Raw genomic sequence first — 25,179 nt, 5'->3', positions numbered from 1 at the left:
CAGATTTCCTCGTGTTTGCGTTGTTAATGAGCAAGGTCAGAGGAGAATAGCCAGACTTTTTGAAGCTGACAGGAAGGTGAGAGTAATTGAATTAACCACATAATAGTGGTGTGCATATCCTGTCAAACCTTGGAATGATTGTGCTACAGCAGTGCACCACCACAGCATAGCTTTAACACAACACTATTACAGTTTGGGGCATTGGAGTTCAGTCCCAGCTGCTCTGTACATCATAAAGCCATTGAAAAGTATATCACGGAAACAGGCCCTTCAGTCCGTCTAGTCCATGCCAAACCATTTAAATTGCCTCCTCCTATTGACCTACATCCAGACCATAGCCCTCCATACCCCTGCCATCCATGTACCTATCCAAACTTATCCGAAACGTTGTAATAGTGCTTGCATGCACCAGTTGTGCTGGCAGCTCGTTCTACACGCTCGCCACGCTTGGGGTGAAGACATTTCCCCATAATGTACCCCTTAAACTTTTCATCTTTCACCCTTAATGACCTCTAGTTGTAGTCTCACCCAACTTCAGAGGAAAAAGCCTGCCCGCATTTACCCTATCAAATTCCTCATAATTTTGTAAACCGCTATCAAATCTCCCCTCAATCTTCTACATTCCAAGGGATAAAGTCCTAACCTATTCAATCTTTACTTCTAATTCACGTCCTCTAGTCACAGCAACATCCTTGTAAAATTTTCTGTACTCTTTCAACCTTATTTGCATCTTTCCTGTTGGTAAGTGACCAAAACTACACATAATACAAATTAGGCCTCACCAAGGTCTTATACAGCTTAAACATAACATCCCATCTCATGTACCCAGTAGTTTGATTTCTGAAGGCCAATGTACTAAAAGCATTATTTACGACCCCATCTACCTTTGATGATGCCATTTTCAATTAATTATGTACCTGTATTCCCAGATCCCTTTGTTCTTCCTCAGTGCTCTACCATCACCGTGTAAGACTTGCTATGTATGGTTGGTTCTACTGAAGAGCAGCGCTTTGCACTTGTCTGCATTAAGTTCCATCTGTCAATTTTCCAGCTGGTCCAGATCCTGCTGCAAGCGCTGTCCACTACACCCCCAAACCTGGTGTCATTGCAGATTTGCTGACACAGTAACCACATTATCATCTAGATCATTGATATGAATGACAAACAGCAAAGGATCCTTGTTGCACTCCACTCATCACAGGCCTTCAATCAGAGAGGCAACCATCTACTACCATTCTCTGGCTCCTCCCATATATTTAATCCAATTTACGACCTCATCTTGAATGCTGAGCAACTGAATGTTTTTCACCAACCTCCTATACTGGGCCTTGTCAAATGCCTCGTAAGACAACATTCACTGCCTTTACTTCAACTTTCCTGGTAATTTCCTCAAAAAAACTCCAGTCCTTCACAATACTTTACAATAAATTTCCCACTACTGATGTCAGGCACACCAGCCTATAATTTCTTGGTTTATTTTTAGAGCCTTTCTGAATCAGTGGAACAACATTAGTTATCCTCCAATCCGCTTATCATCTGTCGCTAAGGATTTAAATATCACTGCTTGGACCCTTGCAATTTGCCTCCCATAGGGTCCAAAGGAACACCTTGTTAGACCCTGAGGATTTATCCACCCTAATTTACCTCAAGACAACAAAGATTACAGATTCCTCTGTAATCTGTATAGCGTCCAAATACAGATGCATAAAGTCTGTTTGAGATTTCCCCCGTCACTTTTGGCCCACACATAGATTACCATTCTGATCTTCCAGAGGACCAATTTTGTCCCTTGCAACCCTTTTGCTCTTAACATTCTTTAGAATCCCTTAAATTCTCCTTCACCTTGTCTGCTAGAGCAACCTCATGCCTTCTTTCAACCCTCCTGATCTCAAAGTGTTTTCTTGCATTTATACTCCATAAGCACCTCATTTATTCCTACTGCCTGCACCCACTATGCACCTCCTATTTTTTTTTTCTTTGCCAGAGCCCCAATATCTCTTGAAGATCAAGTTTCCATAAACCTGTTATGTTATTCTGACAGGCACATACATGCTTTGTACTCTCAAAATTCCTCCCACTTACCTAGAAAACTGCCTGTCACAATCCACACTTGCCAAATCCTTTTTTGATACCGTCAATTTAGAATTGGCTTTTCTCCAATTTAGAATCTCAACCTGCAAACCAGACCTATTTTTCTATATTTACATGGAAACTAAGGCATAATGATCACTAGATGCAAAACGTTTCCCTACACAAACTTCTGTCACCTGCCCTGTCTCATTCCCTAACTGCAGATCAAGTATCCACTCTCATTGGGACTTCTGTGTACTGATGAACAAACTTTCCTGAACTCCAGAAAACCAAAAGCTTTAGGAGCAGAATTAGGCCATATGTGATGTGAATCTAAGGTCCTATGGTAAAATGATCCCACCACACTTTTCAAAAATGTGTAGGGGAGGGTTCCCTTGGCTAGTGTTTAAATCCTCAACCTCCACTTAAACACAGCAACAAATTGCTTTTTCTGGCATCTTTATATGATTGGCTGCTAAATTGTGAACATTACACTATGCTACATTTTAAAGTTTTTGACTGGATTTAAAATGTGTGGGCGCATCCTGAGATCCAAAAGGCAAGATATTAACATGGATGTCTTTTTTAGACTTCCTCCATTGTAGTTGGACCACTTTCCAATTGTCATCTTTAACTTCATGGTAAAAGAAATTTGAGTCTCTTGATCAAAAGGTGCCAGAGTCCCTTTTACAAGACTTGAAGGCATTGGGAATGCTCAGTAATCTGAATATTGCCTGGGATGACTCATTCAGTGATATGGCGAGACTGGGTACGCTGTGTTTGTTTCTTAAACCCTAGGAGGATCAAGTCAAGTTTATTGTCATTTAACTATATACAGTTATATAATGTAAATAACCATGCAATGTATGTAGAAACAAGACAATGTTTCTCCAAACCAGGGTGTGAAACACAGTAGTGCACATAACACATGATAACCTATGAAGGCAAGGATAAAATCTACAGATGAATCACATGTAAATAACCAACTAAATTGCATTAATTTTAAATATTGGAAGGTATGAAACATTAACCAGAACCACTTGGAATACAATGCAGTCAGGAGGGAGGATCTGAGGAAAGACACAAAGTTACAAGAGACATCATATATTTGGAAATCTTTACCCTTAGCAGAGGTACGTGAAACCACTTGTCATAGGCCTAAGCTGAGGGGTAATAGGTTTGGAAGAGATCTGAGGAGGAATGTTTCACCCAGAACATGATTAGAATTTGGCATACACTGTCTGAGGAGGTGGTGGAGGCAGTTACTCTCAACATTTAAGAACTATTTGAACAAGCACTTGAATCAGTGACGTGCAAAAGGCTAAGGGTTAGAGGATGGTATTAGCACAAGGAATATATTCACAGACATTGTGGGCTCAGTTTCAGTTTCTCTGCTATAATTACACCACGATTCTTTATCAGGGACTGCTATGTACTCATCCAGTGAACTTCATTTAGTTGAATTTGTTGATGACCTGCAGACAATCTCCATATCCCTTAGCACTCCTGGTTACCTAAAGTCTGTCAGTCTCAGTTTAAAGCTGATAATTGATTTTCCATTGCTTGAACTCTTTCACCTGCCAAGACAGAAAACTGTAGGTTCAATATGAGCTTCAGATTTGTGAACCTAGCTGGCAGAGCCACTGCTCCATAGTGCTAGAGATCCAGGATTCAATCCCTACCTTGAGTGCTCCTTGTGGAGCTTGCACTTTCTCCCTGTGACCATGTGGGTTTCCTCCAAGTGTACTATTTTTGTGCCCACAAACTTTATTTGCGACTGGAAATTTTCCTAATCAGTCAGTGAGTAATAAAATCTGGGAGAGAGTTGTTAAGAAAGTGGGAGGAGTAAAAAAAATCTGTGTAAATTAGTGGGTGATGGTCAGTGCAGACTTTGTTGCCTGAGCCTCCACCAGGCATCAGCATCCACTCACTCATTTGGTTTTATTCTCCCCATACTCGCATTAGTTTTCTCCAGATCCTACCACTCACCTACAGCAAACTCCTGTTTCTGGTGGGTTACTCACCAGGGGCAATTTACAGCAGCCAATTAACCCACCAACCCATATATTGTTGGGATGTGGTGGGAAACCATCACAGGGAGGGGAAACCCACACGGTCAGAGGGTGCCAATTCCATACAGACATCACCCTGGGTCAGCATCGCAGAACTGAGAGGGTATCTGTTGATGATAAATTTTCACAACAGCACTGGGAGAAGATGTGATGCAAGTGTTAGGGGAAAAAATCTTTCCTTGAAAAATACACTGTTGGCAAACGTTTGTGGATAAGGCTTGGAGCTTATATACATACCACTTCGTCGCAAAAGTAGCCTGTTTGTATTGGTGTGCAGCAGCTGAGGGTTAGATGGGCGGAGCTAGGCGGGGGCCTGTATCGCCGGGCGCTGTTTCGACTGACGGAGCATCCGGTAGTGTCTGTGTGCGCCTGCGCGCAAGTTCAGAGTGCGCCGCTCGAGCAGCTGTTTCCTGGTGGGGTGATTCCTCCCACACACAATAAGGAGGAAGTTGGAGTGTGGGGAATGTGAGGGTGGAAAACCCCAGAAGAAGAAAAGAAGCAGGGATGTACCTCGAATAAGGTAGGCATCTGTCCAGAAGAAGAATTTAGAAATAGCCTTCGATGCAGCTTCCTGTGCAGACTGCGGCTGGTGTTGAGCACGGAAGACTGCGACGGTGGCTATGGTCTTAGTTTTGTGGGTCAGTGCGAATGGATGCATGTTCCTCCAAGCTAGGCTGCGGAGTTTCTCCCGTTCTGCTTTTCTCTATTCGTAGTGAGTGGGGGAGGGGATCGGAGGAGAGAGGCAGATTGAATTAACCCTTAAGTGTCTGGTGGAATGGAACAGTCCCTAAAGACAAAGAAGATGGGCCTGTTTCCAGTGTGTTACACACAAGCACTTATTCAGGGCTTTGAGTTCAGGCAGCTTACAATTCTAATGACAGACTAGCAGATCTCCCCTCTCAAACTTTCAGTCCTCTGGTTATCCCAGCTGGAGAAGAGTTAACCTGGCATTCAGCCTGATATGGCGTAGTGAATAGCTATGGGGGGGGGGGGGTTACCATAATATATGAGGAGCTGAAAAGTCGCTGACTTTTTGGCAAGGAGCTACAGTTTTAAAAAAAAGTCTTTGTTAACCAGGCCTGTGAATGACTTGCTCAGTCTCATGCTCTTGTGCCTGGAAGGAAGTACTGAGGGCCACATCATTGACACCCATTTTACATTGCAAGATTAATTGATACAAATTTATACAGGAGGCAGGGTTTGGATTGATGTGGAGGGCATTAATGATTTCACTATAATTGCAGCAACTCCAGTATCATCACAGTTTTTGATTAATAGTTCTGTGTATATATCTAAGGGAGCAATGGGCTGAGAGGCTGCACTTGTCCTATGTAGTAACATGTGGTATTGTTGTCACTCGAGTTTGTGTGTGCACCCTGCTGTGTGTCTCAGTCTTGTATTTGAAACTTCTGACAGTGCAATTCCCTTGCTTTTGTGTCAGAATTATGTTCACTCCTGAGTTTGCATACATTAATGTGCTTTAAGCTACAGTTATGTCCAAAGTTTTGCTCATTTCCTGTTTGTGTATAGAATCTGCACAATGCTGTGTTATTATATGAAGGTTGTACTTGGTTCTATGTTCCTCTGTTGGGCCCATGCACTACCTGTTTTGGAGTGAGGTTGGTGTTAGAAAGAGAGTGTATTTGATATGGGAACTAAGATTGCTCCTGTGTTAATGTCCATGTAGACTGTATTTAGTTATGTATTACTTGCTCCAATCCAAGGTCCAATGTGAAAGATATGCTTAGTCCCATTTTGGTGTGTGTATGCCTGGTCTCACATCAGTGGGTGGATTACTGCCCTAATGTACTGCATTTCACTGTACGTTTGGGTGTACTTCACCCAAAGTAATGGTTAGATTAATTGGTCATTGTAAATTATCTTGTAATTATGCTAGTGTTAAATTGCTGGGTGATGTGGCTCATTTGAACAGAAGGGCCCATTCCATGCTGTATCTTAAATAACAATAAATAAAATTTCACTTTTTGATGTACATTTAATAAATGAAACTAATTTAATCTAATGGCTATGCTCTTGTGTGAAGGCAGTGAGCAGTTCCATGTTATTGTTAATGGATGCCCTCTTTCCCATGTGGTCAGTTCTAATGTAGAATTTTTGTCATCCACAATTGTGTGGAGGTTACAAAAGGTCTTGTGTCAGTATGTGAAAGCTAATTTCTGTATATGGAGTTTGTGAAGGAGCAGTTGGTCTGCTGGTACGTAGAGGCCATAATCTGTTGTATTAATGTGCTCAGATCTTATTGTGTGGAGTGGATGTTGTATATGATGGTGTTAGTGGATGTTAGTGGTAGAGGCTCAGTGCCGTTGCAGGTTATAGTGCTGCTGAATAATGGCTTAAACTTTAAAAAGCAGTGTACAATCCTTGGTTCAAGTGTCAAGGCTTTGCTTTGTGTAGTATTGGTGTGGATGTAGACTGCTTGGGTCTGTGGTGAATGTGTTCTCAAGATATCTGTAAGTGAATAAGTGCTGTGTCTATCCAGTTTCACTGAGTGGAGACTGTGATGATGGCTTGTCAGCTGGTAGGCATTGTGTGTGGTGCTGTTTGAAATGTGAAGTGATAATGTTTAGAGGCTGTATCTGGTCAAATCTTTGATTTGGTTTGCTCCTGGTGTGGCCTTTTATATATTGGTGAGACCCGACTCACAGGTGAAGTGTCACCTCACCTGGAAGGACTGTCTGGGGCCCTGAATGGTGGTAAGGGAGGAAGTGTAAGGGCAGGTGTAGCACTTGTTCCGCTTGCAAGGATAAGTGCCAGGAGGGAGATTGGTGGGAAGGGATTGGGGGGGGATGAATGGACAAGGGAGTCACGTAGGGAGCGATCCCTGTGGAAAGCAGAAGGGGGGGAGGGAAAGATGTGCTTGGTAGTGGGATAATCAAAATATATCAACCTGTAATGTAGCTGCCATACAGTGCTGTGGATCTGATTTCCTTGCCCAAAGAGCAATAGGAATTTGGATTGGAGGGTCACCAGGCTGATTACTGATATGACCAGGGAGGGGGGCATTGTCCTATAGGCTGTAATTCAGGGCCTTTACTGAATTGAGAAGGATGAGATGTATGACATTATGGGTCTTGACAGTAATGATGTTACCCCTAACCTGAGTGAGTAGAACTAGGGTTCAACATTTGGGACAGAGTGGAGAAATAACTTCTTCACCCAGATGTAGTGAATCTATTGAGAGCTGCACAGGTTCATTGAGATATTCAAAACAGAGAATGATAGAATTGCAGGCTGTAGAAATAAAGGGACAAGATTGTCATCTTATTAAAGACAGCAAGTATGAGGAGCCAAATGGTGATAATTGGTATAAGATTGTTAACTAGCTGATCTGGATGTGTCATGTTCCTTTTTTGTGAAGAAGATATTCCTGAGCAATTTTTCACGCTTTCAAATATCCGTTGCTATCAACTATTTCTTTAATTTTTGCAATGAGTGGATCGAATTACATGGCTTCTGATGTTGGGGATTTTAGAAGCTGAGATGGATCTGCATTCTGACTGAACATGTTCTACATATAGAGAACTTCGGAAATGGGAAGATGCATTAAGAGAACAGTTAATCCTCTAAGATTCTGTACTGAGCACAAAAGCAGAGGTTGTGCTGAATCTTTATCAAGCTTTGGTTAATTCACGTGTGGTATTGCATCTAGTTCCTGTCACAAATTTGGAAAGATGAGAAAGTCTTTGAGAAAGAAATTGTACAAATGGTAAAAGAATAAAACTGACCAACAACAGATTGGATCTTGGGGCTTCCTTACCTGGTATAATCGGTGCAACTATTGGTGCTTTGTTCCAGATCTTGGGTAATGTATCAGATTTCAAATAGCTAGCCTGAATTTCTTTGATTCAATGGTGTCCACATATTTTGGACCTTCATGCCATTGACATTTTCCAAAATGATTAATCCAAGTTTTTGATTTCTAATGTCTTTGTTGCAGTTTTCTTTTTCTGTTTTGAGGAAAGGAATAGCATAGGAATAGCCCCTTCAGCCCAACAGGGATTATAGAGACCAGAACGGTCAAACAGAAAGTTTAAATCTTCGCTGTACTAGAAATTAGTTTATGTCAATCAGCACTTGGACGATGGGTGAACAAGAATCTATATTATAGATTTTTTAGGTGTTATGCAGTAAAATTGCAGCACTGGTATTAATTAGTTAGAGTTACAGTGCGAATAGGCTCTTCTGGCCCTTAGAACTGTATCATCCGGCAATCGCCTGATTTAAACCTGGCCTGCTAATGGGGCAATTTACAATGACTAATTAACCTCCTAACTATGACTCCTGATGAAGGGTTTTAGCCCGAAACGTCGTCACTACCTCCTCCCATAGATGCTGTCTGGCCTGCTGAGTTCTGCCAGCATTTTGTGTTTTTATTTATTTCCAGCATCTGCAGATTCACTAGTGTAACCTCTTAACTAGTATGTCTTTGGACTGTCAGAGAAAACCTACACATTCTATGAGGAAGTACCACTGATGGATACAGCTTTAAGCCACATGCTAACAATCTATATGCATCCTATCCTACCTCAGGTTTAATAAATGAGTGAACAACTTGACCTTCTATAAATAAATCAGAAGCAAGAGGGTAGCCAGGGAAAACATGGGTCCTGGGGATCAGAGGGGTAACTACTTGCAGAGCCAGGATATGTGGGCAAAATCTGAAAATACTACTTCTCACTAAGAAGGACATGGAAGGCAGTGAGTACTGAGAGGGGTATGTAGATAATCTGGGACAGTTTAGTATTAAGTGTTAAATGTCATGGACATGAAAGAGTTGATAAGTCCCCAGGGCTGAATGAGATGGTTGATGTGGAAAATAGGGGAGGAGTTCCCTGAGGCCCTGACTTAGACTTTTTGCATCTTTGTTAGCTACAAGTGAGGTACAAGGAGACTGCAGGATAGCACAGATAAGCCAGGTAACCCCACATGGTAGGGAAATTATTGGAGAAAATTCTAGAATTTTATGGGATAGGAATTGTGCACATTTGAAAAACAATTTCTGTAAGTAATTGAAAGAAAATATATGAACCTTCTTTCCAAATGAAAAAGAAAAAGGAACAAAACTTGCAAACCCCAAGCCCCACCCCCCCCCCCCAACCCCTCGCACAAAAAAACTAACAGATCGCCCACACGGACACAGCAGCTAAATCATCAAACTCCTAGCCCCCAAGCCACACAAAAAAAACGATAAAAAGATCAAGGGGATAAGACATGAGAGAATAGGACCACTCAAGTGTGACAGTGGAAAAGTGGAACCGGAGGAGATAGCAGAGGTACTTAATGAATATTTTGCTTCAGTTTTCACTACGGAAAAGGACCTTGGCAATTGTAGGGATGACTTGCAGTGGACTGAAAAGCTTGAGCATATAGACATCAAGAAAAAGGATGTGCTGGAACTTTTGGAAAACATCAAGTTGGATAAGTCACCAGGACCGGATGAGATATACCCCAGGCTACTATGGGAGGGTAGGGAGGAGATTGCAGAGCTTCCGGCAAAGATCTTTGCAACATCAATGGGGACGGGAGAGGTTCTGGAGGATTGGAGGGTTGAAGATGTTTTTCCTTTATTCAAGAAAGGGAGTCGAGATAGCCCAGGATATTATAGACCAGTGAGTTTTAATTCAGTGATTGGTAAGTTGGAGAAGATCCTGAGAAGCAGGATTTATGAACATTTGGAGAGGCATAATATGATTAGGAATAGTCAGCATAGCTTTATCAAGGGCAGGTCGTGCCTGACGAGCCTGATTGAATTTTTTGAGGATATAACTAAACACATTGATGAAGGTGGGGCAGTAGATGTAGTGTATATGGATTTCAGCAAGGCATTTGATAAGATACCCCATGCAAGGCTTTTTGAGAAAGTAAAGAGGCATGGGATCCAAGGGGACCTTGCTTTGTGGATCCAGAATTGGCTTGCCCACAGAAGGCAAAGTGTGGTTGTAGATGGGTCATATTATGCATGGAGGTCGGTGATCAGTGGTGTGCCTCAGGGATCTGTTCTGGGACCCCCCCCCCCTTCTCTTTGTGATTTTTATAAATGACCTGGATGAAGAAGTGGAGGGTTGTTTAGTAAGTTTGTTGATGACACAAAGGTTGGAGGTGTTGTGGATAGTGTGGAGGGCTGTCAGCAGGATATTGATAGGATGTAAAACTGGGCTGAGAAGTGGCAGATGGAGTTCAACCCAGATAAGTGTGAGGTGGTTCATTTTGGTATGTCAGATATGATGTCAGAATATAGTATTAATGGTAAGACTCTTGGCAGTGTGGAAGATCAGAGAACAATAGACAGTAGGTGCAGGAGTAGGTCACTCGGCCCTTCTAGCCAGCACCACCATTCACTGTGATGATGGCTGATCATACACAATCAGTACCCAGTTCCTGCCCTCTCCCCATATCCCTTGACCCCGCTATCTATAAGAGCTCTATCTAACTCTCTCTTGAATGCATCCAGAGACTTGGCCTCCACTGCCTTCTGGGACAGAGCATTCCACATATCCACCACTCTCTGGGTGAAAAAGTTTTTCCAAATGTCCTACCCCTTATTCTTAAACTGTGGCCTCTAGTTCTGGACTCACCCATCAGCGGGAACATGCTTCCTGCCTCCAGTGTGTCCAATCCCTTAATAATCTTATATGTTTCAATCAGATCCCCTCTCATCCTTCTAAATTCCAGTGTATACAAGCCCAGTCGCTCCAATCTTTCAACATATGACAGTCCCACCATTCTGGGAATTAACCTTGTGAACCTACGCTGTACTCCCTCAATAGCAAGAATGTCCTTCTTCAAATTTGGAGACCAAAACTGCACACAGTACTCCAGGTGGGGTCTCACCAGGGCCCTGTACAGCTGCAGAAGGACCTCTTTACTCCTATACTCAATTCCTCTTGTATAAAAGCCAGCATGCCATTAACTTTCTTCACTGCCTGCTGTACCTGCATGCTTGCTTTCATTGACTGATGTACAAGAACACCTAGATCACCTAGAACATAGGATACTCAAAGCTGCTGCGCAGGTTGACTATGTGGTTAAGAACTCATACGGTGCATTGGCCTTCATCAATCGTGGGACTGAGTTTAGGTGCCGAGAAGTAATGTTGCAGCTATATAGAACCCTGGTCAGACCCCACTTGGAGTACTGTGCTCAGTTCTGGTCACCTGACTAGAGGAAGGATGTGGAAACTATAAAAAGGGTACAGAGGAAATTTATAAGGATGCTGCCTGGAATGGGGAGCATTCCTTATGAGAATAAGTTGAGTGAACTTGGACTTTTCTCCTTGGAGCGACAGAAGATGAGAGATGACCTGATAGAGATAAGATGATGAGAGGAAGTGATCATGTGGATAGTCAGAACCTTTTTCCCATTTGGATGTAACTCCCAAGTCCACAATGGGTAAACCTTGAATGTAAATCGGTACAAGGGTTTTCATTGGTTTCTATTTTAGGGACTTCACTTCCCTTTGTTCTTTCTAAACTGAATAAACAAATGGCTAATCCAGTAATTAAATATACACTGTAGCGGTGTGCTACATGCAGCACTAAAATTACGACACGGAGTCAGTAACTGCAGTCGAAGGAAAAACTTTATTCGAAATCCTCAGCCTCACTTTTAAGCCTCCCTCAACCTGCCCCCCGTGGCGCAGAGGCTCCAAAGCTCTGTGCTCACAAACCCCCGTAGGCTAACTCCCTTAGCCGGAAAGCTGGCTAATTGTGAGCCGGTTCGGATGTGCCAGGAAATGGGACGCCACATAACCCCCACCCCCAGAACCAGCGATACACCCCGTAATGTCCACAGTCTGGGCCGGAACCTGCTTGGGAGTTCGGCCTCTGCGCCGAGGTGCCGGAAACTCGACCGGTTGCGCCAGGTCCATGTGGGCCGGTTTGAGTCAGTCCACCGTGAAAACCTCCTCTTTCCCTCCAACGTCCAGCATGAACGTGGACCCGTTGTTCCAGAGCACCATAAACGGCCCCTCATATGGCCGCTGCAGCGGTGGCCGATGCCCGCCCCTTCGTACAAACACAAACTTACAGTTCTGCAGGTCTTTGGGTACGCGGGTCGGGTTCCGCCCGTGCTGTGAAGTGGGTATGGGGGCCAGGTTACCGAGCTTCTCGCGTAGTCTGCCCAGGACTGCTGCGGGATCTTCCTCTTGCCCCCGTGGGGCTGGTAGGAACTCCCTGGGGACGACCAGGGGCGCGCCGTATACCAACTCGGCCGACGAGGCGTGCAGGTTGTCCTTGGGTGCTGTGCGGATGCCGAGTAGGACCCAGGGAAGCTCGTCCGCCCAGTTGGCTCCTCGCAGGTGGGCCATGAGGGCCGACTTCAGGTGACGGTGGAAACGCTCCACTAGCCCATTCGACTGTGGGTGGTAGGCAGTTGTGTGGTGCAGCTGAGTCCCCAAAAGGCTGGCCATAGCTGACCACAGGCTGGAGGTGAACTGGGCGCCTCTGTCGGAGGTAATGTGGGCCGGTACACCAAAGCGAGATATCCAGGTGGTGATCAGGGCTCGGGTGCAAGATTCGGAGGTGGTGTCGGTGAGCGGGACCGCCTCTGGCCATCTTGTGAACCGGTCCACGATAGGCAGGAGGTGCCGCGCTCCGCGCAACACTGGCAGGGGGCCCACAATATCCACATGAATGTGGTCGAAACGCCGGTGGGCGGGATGGAACTGCTGCGGTGGGGCTTTGGTGTGCTGCTGCACCTTGGCCGTCTGGCAGTGCATGCACGTTTTGGCCCAATCACTGACCTGTTTGCGGAGTCCGTGCCAAACGAACCTGCTGGAAACCATCCGGACAGTCGTTCGGATGGAGGGATGCGCCAAGTTATGAATGGAGTCGAAAACACGGCGCCGCCAGGCTGTCGGGACGACGGGACGGGGCTGGCCAGTGGCGACGTCACAGAGTAGGGTCCTCTCACCCGGGCCTACAGGGAGGTCCTGGAGCTGCAAACCGGAGACTGCGGTTCTGTAACTCGGAATCTCCTCATCTGCCTGCTGTGCCTCTGCCAGTGCCTCAAAGTCTACCCCTTGGGAAAGGGCATGAACGGTAGGGCGAGAGAGCGCATCCACCACGACATTGTCCTTACCCGAGACGTGCCGGACATCCATCGTGTATTCAGAGATGTAGGACAGGTGGCATTGCCGGTGGGACGACCAGGGGTCGGACGCTTTCGTAAACGCAAAGGTAAGCGGTTTGTGGTCCGTGAACGCGGTGAAGGGCCGACCTTCTAGGAAGTACCTGAAATGCCGGATTGCCAGGTAGAGCGCCAACAGTTCCCGGTCGAAAGCACTGTACTTGAGCTCGGGTGGCCACAGGTGTTTGCTGAAAAACACCAGGGGTTGCCAGCTACTTGCTCCAGCGACCAGCGACCAGCTCCAGCACCCTACCGACTGCCGTGTTAGATGCGTCCACTGTGAGGGCGGTCCATTCTGGGATGTACTAGCATTGCGGTGTTCGCCAAAGCTTCCTTCGTTTGAACGAAAGCGGCGGCGGACTCCTCGTCCCAGGTAATGTCCTTGCTCGGACCCGACATCAGGGCGTACAGGGGGCGCATGATCCGGACAGCTGAAGGGAGGAGGCGGTGGTAGAAATTGACCATACCTACGAATTCCTGAAGGCCTTTGATCGTGGTGGGTCGGGGGAAGTGGCGGACCGCATCTACCTTAGCGGGCAGAGGGGTTGCTCCGTCTTTAGTAATCCTGTGGCCCAGGAAGTCAATGGTATCGAGTCCGAACTGGCATTTGGCGGGGTTGATTGTAAGACCTTACTCACTCAGTCGGGCGCAGAGTTGACGGAGGTGGGACAGATGCTCCTGACGACTGCTGCTGGCTATGAGGATGTCGTCCAAATAGATGAACGAGAAGTCCAGGTCCCATCCCACCGCGTCCATTAGCCGCTGGAACGTCTGTGCGGCATTCTTCAGGCCAAACGGCATGCGGAGGAACTCGAAAAGGCCAAATGGGGTGATGAGAGCCGTTTTGGGGACGTCGTCAGGATGCACGGGATTTGATGGTACCCTCGGACAAGGTCTACCTTGGAGAAGATCCGTGCGCCGTGCAGGTTTGCTGCAAAGTCCTGAATGTGCGGCACAGGGTAGCAGTCCGGTGTGGTAGCCTCGTTCAGCCTGCGGCAGTCGTCGCACGGTCTCCAGCCTCCCGTCGCTTTGGGCAACATGTGCAGGGGGGAGGCCCATGGGCTGTCGGACCGCCGGATGATCCCCAATTCCTCCATCCTCTGGAACTCCTCCTTCGCCAGTCGGAGCTTGTCCGGGGGAAGCCGCCAAGCGCGGGCGTGGAGGGGTGGTCCCTGGGTCGGGATGTGGTGCTGTACGCCGTGCCTGGGCATGGCCGCTGTGAACTGCGGTGCCAGAACCGATGGGAAATCCGCCAGGACCCTGGTGAAGTCGTTGTTGGACAGCATGATGGAGCCGAGGTGAGGGGCTGGCAACTGGGCTGCACCCAGGGAGAAGGTCTGAAAGGTCTCGGCGTGTACCAGTCTCTTCCTGGGCAGGTCGACCAGTAGGCTGTGAGCCCGCAAAAAATCTGCACCCAGAAGCGATTGGGCTACGGCGGCCAGTGTAAAGTCCCATGTGAACTGGCTGGAGCTGAACTGTAGCTGCACCTGACGGGTGCCATAGGTCCTTACTGTGCTGCCGTTCATGGCCCTCAGGGGGGACCCCGGCGCCCTGCTGCGGGTGTCGTAACTCGTCAGAGGTAAAACACTGATCTCGGCACCAGTGTCGACCAAAAACCGGCGTCCTGACCTTCTGTCCCACACATACAGGAGGCTATCCCGATGGCCAGCCGCCGTAGCCATGAGCGGCAGCTGGCCCTGGCGTTTCCCGGGAACTTGCAGGGCAGGCGACAACGGCGGGCTTCTGCGCCCCACCGCTGGTGGTAGAAGCACCAGTGTTCATTGGACCGGGGGTTGGCGGGCTCTGCGGCCGGGCCTGGACAGGTTTGCTGCTGGGAGCGTGGCTGGGAGATCCGTGCGATGGACGCCCCGCTCACCTTTTTGGCGTTCCACAGCAAGTCCGCCCGGGCTGCCACCTTCCGGGGGTCACTGAAATCCGCGTCGGACAGCAGCAGGCGTATGTCCTTGGGCAGCTGCTCCAGGAATGCCTGCTCAAACATGAGGCAGGGTGTGTGTCCGTCGGCCAGAGACAACATCTCATTCATTAAAGCCGAAAGAGGTCTGTCCCCAAGCCATCCAGGTGCAGTAAACGGGCAGCCTGCTCGCGCCGTGAGAGTCCGAAAGTCCTGAGGAGCAGGGCTTTGAATTCCGTGTATTTGCAGTCTGCCGGGGGCGACTGTACGAACTCCGCGACCTGGGCCGCTGTGTCCTGGTCGAGGGAGCTCACCACGTAGTAGTAGCGGGTGTCTTCTGAGGTGATCTGGCGAACGTGGAATTGGGCTTCGGCTTGCTGGAACCATAGGTTCGGTCACTGTGTCCAGAAACCCGGCAGTTTCAACGAAACCGCATGAACAGAGGCGGTGTCAGTCATTTCTGGTCCAAAAATCGTTTGGACCGTCGGGGTCACCAATTGTAGCGGTGTGCTACATGCAGCGCTAAAATTACGACACGGAGTCGGTAACTGCAGTCGAAGGAAAAACTTTATTCGAAATCCTCAGCCTCACTTTTAAGCCTCCCTCAACCTGCCCCCTGTGGCACAGAGGCTCCAAAGCTCTGTGCTCGCAAACCCCCGTAGGCTATCTCCCTTAGCCAGAAAGCTGTCTAATTGTGAGCCGGTTCGGATGTGCCAGGAAATGGGGCGCCATAACACTACAAATATGGTTTCAGTTTCGTAAATTTTTTGGTTTGAACAAGTTTATCCTATCAAGCCCGATTATATCTTTTCCAACCCTCTTATGGATCAAGCCTTTTTGATACGGAAAATGAAGGGCATAATATGCTTTCGTGACATATTTTTGGATAATTGTTTCATGTCCTTTGAACAGTTGTCTAATAAATATAATCTGCCCAGATCCCATTTTTTTAGATACTTACAAATTAGAAACTTTCTGAATACTACATTATCTGCTTTTCCGACTTCATATCCAACTAATATCACGGAAAAAAGTTTTAGGTTTAAACCCTTATCAGAAGGGTTTCATAACTACTATCTATAATATGATTATGAAAATCAGCCAGGTAGATCTGATAAAATTAATAATGAATGGGAAAAGGAACTTCAACTTGTATTACCAATAGAGAATTGGGAGAAAATTCTTCAATTAGTTAACTCTTCCTCTATATGTGCTAAACATGGGTTAATACAATTTAGAGTCCACATACAATGCGTAGAGTCCACATGTCTAGCTCATTTTTACTCTCATATAAATCCTGTCTGTGATAGATGTCATTCTGAGGTAGCTTCTTTGACCCACATGTTCTGTTCTTGTCCACCTTTGAAAAAATATTGGAAAGATATTTTTGATACTATCTCAACAGTTTTGCATATTGATTTGCAACCTCATCCTATTACTTCAATTTTTGGCTTACCAATGATGGATCATAGTTATTTATCCTCTTCAGCTCGTCGGATGATTGCTTTTGCTACACGAATGGCTAGAAGATCTGTTAAATTGGAAACTACTATTCTTCAATGGTTTTCCCAAACTATATCATGTTTTAAGTTTAGAAAAAATCACAAGTGTTACTTCAGACCCTTCAGTTAAATTTGAAGAAACTTGGAGACCATTTATTGAACACTTTCATATGATGTAACCATATAACAATTACAGCACGGAATCAGGCCATCTAGGCCCTTCTAGTCCGTGCCAAACACTTACTCTCACCTAGTCCCACTGGCCTGCACTCAGCCCATAACCCTTCATTCCTTTCCTGTCCATATACCCATCCAATTTTACTTTAAGTGACGATACAGAACCTGCCTCTCCCACTTCTACTGGAAGCTCGTTCCACACAGCTACCAATCCCTGAGTAAAGAAGTTCCCCTTCGTGTTACCCTTAAACTTTTGCCCCCTAACTCTCAACTCATGTCCTCTTGTTTGAATCTCAACTCTCAATGGGAAAAGCCTATCCATGTCAACTCTATCTATCCCCCTCATAATTTTAAATACCTCTATCAAGTCCCCCCTCAACCTTCTATGCTCCAAAGAATAAACACCTAACTTGTTCAACCTTTCCCTGTAACTTAGGTGCTGAAACCCAGGTAACATTCTAGTAAATCTTCTCTGTACTCTATTTTGTTGACATCTTTTTAAAATTCGGTTACCAGAACTGTACAAAATACTCCAAATTTGACCTTATGAATGCCTTGTACAATTTTAACATTACATCCCAACTCCTATACTCAATGCTCTGATTTATGAAGGCCAGCATACCAAAAGCTTTCTTTACCACCCTATCCACATGAGATTCCACCTTCAGGGAACTATGCACCATTATTCCTAGATCATTCTGTTCTACTGCATTCTTCAATGCCCTACCATTTACCTTGTATGTCCTATTTTGATTATTCCTACCAAAATGTAGCACCTTACACTTATCAGCATTAAACTCCATTTGCCATCATTCAGCCCACTCTTTTAACTGGTCTAAATCTCTCTGCAGCTTTGAAAACCAACTTCATTATCCACAGCGCCACCTGTAATAGGATGAGGTTGCAAATCAATATGCAAAACTGTTGAGATAGTATTATCTGCATACTTACTAATCCAATTTACCATCCCATCATCCAGATCATTAATGTATTTGACAAGCAACATTGGACTCAGTACAGATCCCTGAGGCACACCACTAGTCACCAGCCTCCAACCTGACAAACATTTATCCACCACTACTCTCTGGCATCTACCATCCAGCCACTGTTGAATCCATTTTACTACTTCAATATTAATACCTAACGATTGAACCTTCCTAACTAACCTTCCGTGCGGAACCTTGTCAAAGGCCTTACTGAAGTCCATATAGACAACATTCACTGCTTTACCCTCGTCAACTTTCCTCGTAACCTCTTCGAAAAATTCAATTTGTCAAACCTGACCTTCCATGCACAAATCCATGCTGACTGTTCCTAATCAGACTATCCAGATAATTATATATACCATCTCTAAGAATACTTTCCAATAAATTACCCACCACTGAAGTCAAACTGACAGGCCTATAATTGCTAGGTTTACTTCTAGAACCCTTTTTAAACAATGGAACCACATGAGCAATATGCCAATCCTCCGGCATTATCCCCGTTTCTAATGACATTTGAAATATTTCTGTCAGAGACCCTGCTATTTCTACACTAACTTCCCTCAAAGTCCGAGGGAATATCCTGTCAGGACCCGGAGACTTATCCACTTTTATATTCTTTAAAAGCACCAGTACTTCCTCTTCTTTAATCATCATAGTTTCCTTAACTTCCCTACTTGTTTCCCTTACCTTACACAATTCAATATCCTTCTCCTTAGTGAATACCGAAGAAAAGAAATTGTTCAAAATCTCCTCCTTCTCTTTTGCCTCCACACACAGCTGTCTTTTCTGATTTTCTATGGGACCAATTTTATCCCTCACTATCCTTTTGCTATTAATATAACTGTAGAAACTCTTTGAATTTATTTTCAGCTTACTTGCCAAAGCAACCTCGTATCTTCTTTTAGGTTTTCTAATTTCTTTCTTAAGATTCTTCTTGCATTGTTTATATTCCTCAAGCATCTCATTTACTCCATGCTGCCTATATTTGTTGTATATATCTCTCTTTTTCCTAACCAAATTTCCAATATTCCTTGAAAACCATGGCTCTCAAAAACTTTTAACCTTTCCTTTCAACCTAACAGGAACATAATGATTCTGTACCGTCAAAATTTCACCTTTAAATGACCTGCGTTTCTCTATTACATCCTTCCCATAAAACAAATTGTCCCGATCCACTGCTTCTAAATCCTTTCGCATCTCCTCAAAGTTAGCCTTTCTCCAATCAAAAATCTCAACCCTGGGTCCAGTCCTATCCTTCTCCATAATTATATTGAAACTAATGGCATTGTGATCACCAGACCCGAAGTGCTCCCCAACACATAACACCATCACCTGACCTATCTCATTCCCTAACAGAAGATCCAGCACTGTCCTTTCTCTAGTTGGTACCTCTATGTATTGCTGCAAAAAACTATCCTGCACACATTTTACAAACTCCAAACCATCCATCCCTTTTACAGTATGGGCTTCCCAGTCTGTGTGTGGAAAATTAAAATCTCCCACAATCACAACCCTGTGCTTACTACAAATATCTGCTATCTCCTTGCAAATTTGCTCCTCCAATTCTCGTTCCCCATTGTGGTCTATAAGTCACCCCTATAAGTGTTACTGCACCTTTCCCATTCCTCAATTCTGTCCAAATAGTCTCCCTAGATGAGCGCTGTAATCTATCCTGCCAGAGCACCACTGTAATATTTTCTCTGACAAGCAATGCAACACCTCTCCCTCTTGTCCCTCCAATTCTATCGCACCTGAAGCAACGAAATCCAGGAATATTTAGTTGCCAATCACATAGCTCCTGCAACCATGTTTTACTAATAGCTGCAACATCATATTTCCAGGTATCAATCCAGGCTCTAAGCTCATCCACCTTTCTTACAATGCTCCTAGAATTAAAATAAATGCATTTAAGAAATTCTCCACCTCCTCCTCTCTGTTTATCTCTAACAGTACAAAGAACTTTACTGTCTTCTTTTTCTTCCTTCTCCTATACATCTGTTCCTACACTCTGGTTTCTCTCCCCCCTCGTATCTATTTTAAATCTACTGGAGTCTCTCTAGTAAACCTACCTGCAAGAATATTTGTCCCCCTCCAGTTCAGATGTAAACCGTCCCGCTGGAACAAGTCCCGCCTTCCCTGGAAAACTGCCCAATTATCTATAAATCTGAAGCCCTCCCTCCTGCATCATGTCTTCAGCCACGTGTTGATCTGCACTATCTTACTATTTCTAAACTCACCTGTACGTGGCACTGGTAGCAATCCTGAGATTGCTATCCTGGAGGTCCTGTCCTTTAACTTGGCACCTAGTTCCCTAAACTCACCTTTCAGGACCTCCTCAATCTTCCTACCCATGTCATTGGTCCCTACATGGACCACGACATCCGGCTGCTCACTCTCCCTCTTGAGAATACTCAGAACTCGATCTGAGATATCGCGGACCCTGGCACCAGGGAGGCAACAGACCATCCGGGATTCTTGATCTCTTCCACAGAACCTCCTATCTGTCCCCCTAACTATAGAATCCCCTATCAGTACTGCTCTCCTCTTTTCCCTCCTTCCCTTCTGAGCGGAGGGTCCAGTCTCGGTGCCAGAGACGCAATCACTGCAACTTGTCCCTGGTAGGTCGTCCCCACCAACAGTATCCAAAACGGTATACTTATTGTTGATGGGAACTGCCACAAGGGTGCTCTGCTCTTCCTGTCTATTCTCCTTCCCTCTCCTGACAGTCACCCAGTCACCCAGCTACCTGTCTCCTGACTCCTAGGGGTGACTATCTCCCTGAAACTCCTGTCTATTTCTGCCTCTGCCTCCCGTATGATCCAAAGTTCATCCGGCTCCAGCTCCAGTTCCCTAACACGGTTTGTCAGGAGCTGCAGCTGGATGCACCTTCTGCAGGTGTAGTCATCAGGGACAATTATGCTCGCCCTGACTTCCCACATACTGCAAACGGAGCACTCGACTGCTCTAACTGCTGCCTCCATTAGCTACTCTAAGCTAATTAGACTAATTAAAGGATCTTACCTGGCCTTACCTCACCTAGAGTGAAGCTTGTACTCAGCCTCTGCTTGCTTTTTAAATTCCCCCGCTGATATCAGAGGCCCACTTTCACGCGCTTGCGCAGTCATGCCCCGTTCAAACCTCGCCTCTGCCTGTTATCACTGAAGCCTGATTGAGCCAAAACCGTCCCACTCTGCCTCAGTCCATTCCGACGATGGCTGTTGTATATGGCGGTCTTTCTTTTAAACCTTTGGCGCGCTATGTCACGTGCCTGTACAGTCTAGCCTCTTTGCCCCAATCAGTAAAAAGAATAGTTTCTCTCCAAGCTTCTTTTAACTCTTCCCTCTCTGCCTCTTGCTTTGATTTAACTTGACCTTTCCGAATTCCTATTATCAGCCTTAAATGTATGGATGGAGGAGCGGAACTAACAACATTAATGATTCTATCCGATGTAATATAATAGCCCAGCTTTGTTTAGTATACTTAATTTTTTTTTCTTTTTTTTCAATTTGAGGTTTTTTTTCTCCTTTGATATTTTTTCACTTTTTTATCATGTTTAATTACATTAAGAGTTTGGGAGGCTTAGTATACTTATGTTATTTCTAGTTTATATTCGTATATGCAATTATTAATGATGTAATCCCATTCTCTTTGCACTATTACTGTTATGTATATGAATTTGAAAATTAATAAGAAGATTGAAAAAGGAAGAAAGAACCTTTTTCCCAGGGCAGAAATAGCTAACACGAGAGGGCACAGTTTTAAGGTGCTTGGAAGTAGATAGAAGAGATGTCAGGGGTAAGTTTTTTACACAGAGAGTGGTGAGTGCATGGATTGGGCTGCCGGCAACAGTGGTGGAGGCGGATACAATAGGGTCTTTTAAGAGACTTCTGGATAGGTACATGGAGCTTAGAAAAATAGAGGGCTATGGGTAACCTCAGATAATCTCTAAAGTAAGTATATGCTCATCACAGCATTGTGGGCTACTGCAGGTTTTCTGTGTTTTTTCTATAAACATCAAACCTCCAACCTTTCTTGCACACAAAAATCTAACAGATCACTTACACAGAAAATCAGCAACAAGAACATTAGTCTTCATATCCCTGGCCCATCCCTTGCCCCAAAAAAGTAACACATCACTCACCCACCAATCGAGAACAAGAAAGAAAACACAGAAAAACTGAATGAGATCAATATAATCTACAGTCCACAGCAATAATCTCATGTAACTATTACTAAATAGCTAAATTACTAAACTTACTAAAAACTTTAGGTTATTTGATAATTCCTACTTGGCTGATTCTGGTTAAAGGACATGGGATCTAAGGTGAGCTGGCTGATTGGATTCAAAACTAGCTTAGTGACAGGAGACAGAAGGTAATGGTAATGGTCTAAGTGCCTTTTTGATTGAGAATCTGTCCAGTGAAGTATTGCAGGAGTTTGTAGTATTAGCAACGTGGATGTGAATGTAGGAATTATGATTTGTAAGTTTTATGTGTTAAGAAAGTTAGTGGCCCCATTCGTAACAAGGAAGATTGGCTAAGGATACAGCAGAATATAGATCAGGAATAATGACCATGTCTTTATGTATGGGAAATCATGAATTTGATCAAATTTTTTTTAAAGAGATGATGACTGTGCTGAGGACAGTGTCTATGTGGACATTGATTAGTTTCTGAATGTTATGCTGGTCTGGAGGATTATAAAACACATGAGATCCAGGGTGAACAAATTGATTAGATATTGGTTTGGTAGAAGGAGGCAGAGCATGGTAGAGTGTACAGTGAAGATTGTCTAAGCGTGTAACAGAGAAAGTGAGTGGAGGAATGGTAGTTGGAATTTAACTTGGAGAAGTGCATAGTGTTACATTTTGGTAAGTGAATCAAGAGCAAGGCATACAAAAGGCCTTGGAGTGTTGTAAATAGAGGCACTGGGTACCTAGTTCCCTGGAAGTGGCTACATAAACAGCATTGTGAAGAAGGCATTATAAATTACTTTGATTGCACACTGCACATTTAGACGGAGGCGTAACGTAAAGATTTTTACTCTTCATGTATGTGAAAGATGTAAGAAATAAAGTCAGTTCAATTGATATGGCATGCTTGAATTCATTGGCTGTAACAAGAGTTGGCACATTGTATTATGGTTGTACAGTATGTTGGTTAGATCAGTCGGAGTATTCTGTGCACATTTAATCATAATGAAGGGAGGGTATGATTAAGCTCGAGAGGGTGCAGAAAGGGATTAAAATGCATTTACTGGAAACCTAAAACGAAATTTTTAAGTGCCAGAAGTATCCAATAGGCCAGGTAACATCTGTGGGAAGAGAGTCAACATTTCAAGCTGGAGTTCTTTCTTGAGACACTCTGATGTTCAGGCTGTCTGAGGGTCTGACAAAGGATTTCTGACATGAATCATTGCTTCTGTTTTCCTTACCAAAGTGGCAACATGTCTTGCTGAGTATTTACAGCATTTTCTGTATTTGTTATAAGAAGGATATGGTTGTACTGGAGAAAATGCAAAAGGAGTTCACCAAGATCTTGTTGAATTGAACTTTAGTTATGGAGAGAGATTGGACAGGCTGGGCTTGTTTTACCTGAATTGTGAGGGGAGACTTGTTAGGTGGTGCAGGCCATCAGTGGGTTACAAACACCCAACTTATGGACACGCCTATATTTGAATGAGCTCCCATAATATTAAATTTAAAAGTCCAACATACTACTATCATATACTAGTTATACAGCAAACTAGTTTTCTCTGCAAAGTTTCTAGTTTCCTTCCTCTCGTTTTTTTTTATATATTGTTATTTCTGGTCCGTTGTATGTACTGCTGATGCCATTCATTTCTATACTGTGGAGGTATGGCGCAACATCGTGATTTTTGTGTATTTTTTAATTTGGAGTTGAAATCAACTTAGAACAGCTGCAAAAATGAAATTTTTACATGGGGCAGTCAGTATGTTAAAAATATTACAAGTATCGATGGTCAGAATCTTTTACTCGTGTCAAACACTAAAGAGGGCATAGATTTAAAGTGAGAGGAAGGAATTTTAAAGGGGATTTGAGGTTTTTTTTTACACAAACTGGTTGATATTTGGTCTTGCTGCCTGAAGAAGTGGTGGAATCAGATACAGTCATTGTATTTAAGAGACATCGAGACAAGGCAGAGGAGGGTACAGACAAAATGAGGGAAATTGTAATTTATGTAAACAGGCAGAAAAGTGAGCATGGATTAGTAGGCCCATTTATGTGCTGTACAACTTTATTGACTCTATTGACTTTGTGATTTTATTAGAAAGTTGATGCACTCTTACGCAAAAGTGATCAGATTCAAGGTATGCCATACCTCTTTGTGATCTATTGGTAACTCTATTCTGATTCCTAGATTATTTTAAAATCGCCATAAAATTCTGTGGTCTTGTCCTTAGCAGACCTATTTATTCCTTGGGCCCTTTGTGTTTGGATCTTCCCCAGCCTTCTCTTTAAGGAAATGATTGAAAACAGATCATTTTCATCTATGGGGAAATAAATATGTCTGTATGCAAAGTTTTCTGTGTATGCATTTATACATGTACGTGAAGAAAAGGAAGATAACTAGAGTGAGGGAAAGATCAATCAGGGATGAAAGAGCAAATGCTGGGAGTTAGTTGAGGTTAGAGAGGTCCTTAATGAATACTTTGCTTCAGTATTCACAAGTGAGAGGGATCTTAATGAATATAGACTACATAAAACAATGATATGCTGGAACATGTCAATGTTGAATAAAGGGGTGAACTGGGACTTTCAAAAAACATTAAAGTTCAAAGTACATTATCAAAGTGCATATATGTCACCATTTACACCCTGAGATTAATTTTCTTGCAGGCATACTTAATAAATCCTTTTTAGAATAATAACCATAATAGAATCAAAGAAAGACCACATCAACTTGAGCTTTCAACCAATGTGCTTTCACCACAAACTGCAAATTGAAAAGGAAAAAATAAATAATAATAAATAAATAAGCAATAAATATCAAGAAAGTGGAGTGATGAGTTTGTAAGTCGTGGGAATATTTCAATGATGGGGCAAGTGAAGTTGAGTGGAATTATCCCCTTTGGTTTAAGAACTTGATGGTTGAGGGATAATAACTGGTGGTGTGGGTCCTGAGGATCTAGTACCACCTTCCTAATGGCAGCAGCAAAATGGATGCTGCTTTCCTGCAACAATGCTCCATGTAACATGCTCAATATTGGGGAAGGTTTTTATCCATGGTGCACTGGGCCATATCCTACTTTTTTTAGGATTTTCCATTCAAGGGCATTGATGTTTCCATAC

At 44.1% G+C, this 25,179-nt stretch overlaps 1 protein-coding gene across 4 annotated transcripts in view; it reads left to right on the top strand.

Moving 5' to 3' along the window:
- The window catches only part of LOC132402211 (roquin-1-like), a 132,846-nt gene that overhangs the window by 14,369 nt on the left and 93,298 nt on the right, over window positions 1-25,179 (top strand). The window contains exon 1 of one of the 4 annotated variants that reach the window (XM_059984951.1): window positions 4,534-4,662. The exons of the other annotated variants lie outside the window; for them this stretch is intronic. The gene's annotated coding sequence lies outside the window, so the exon portion shown is untranslated. Of the gene's footprint in view, window positions 1-4,533; window positions 4,663-25,179 lie in introns of those variants that run through there. 4 annotated transcript variants of the gene reach the window in all.

Source organism: Hypanus sabinus, chromosome 11, assembly GCF_030144855.1.
Source record: "Hypanus sabinus isolate sHypSab1 chromosome 11, sHypSab1.hap1, whole genome shotgun sequence".
NCBI lineage: Eukaryota > Metazoa > Chordata > Chondrichthyes > Myliobatiformes > Dasyatidae > Hypanus > Hypanus sabinus.
Note: the sequence above shows the minus strand (reverse complement) of the source record. Positions and strands in the feature narration are given on the sequence as shown.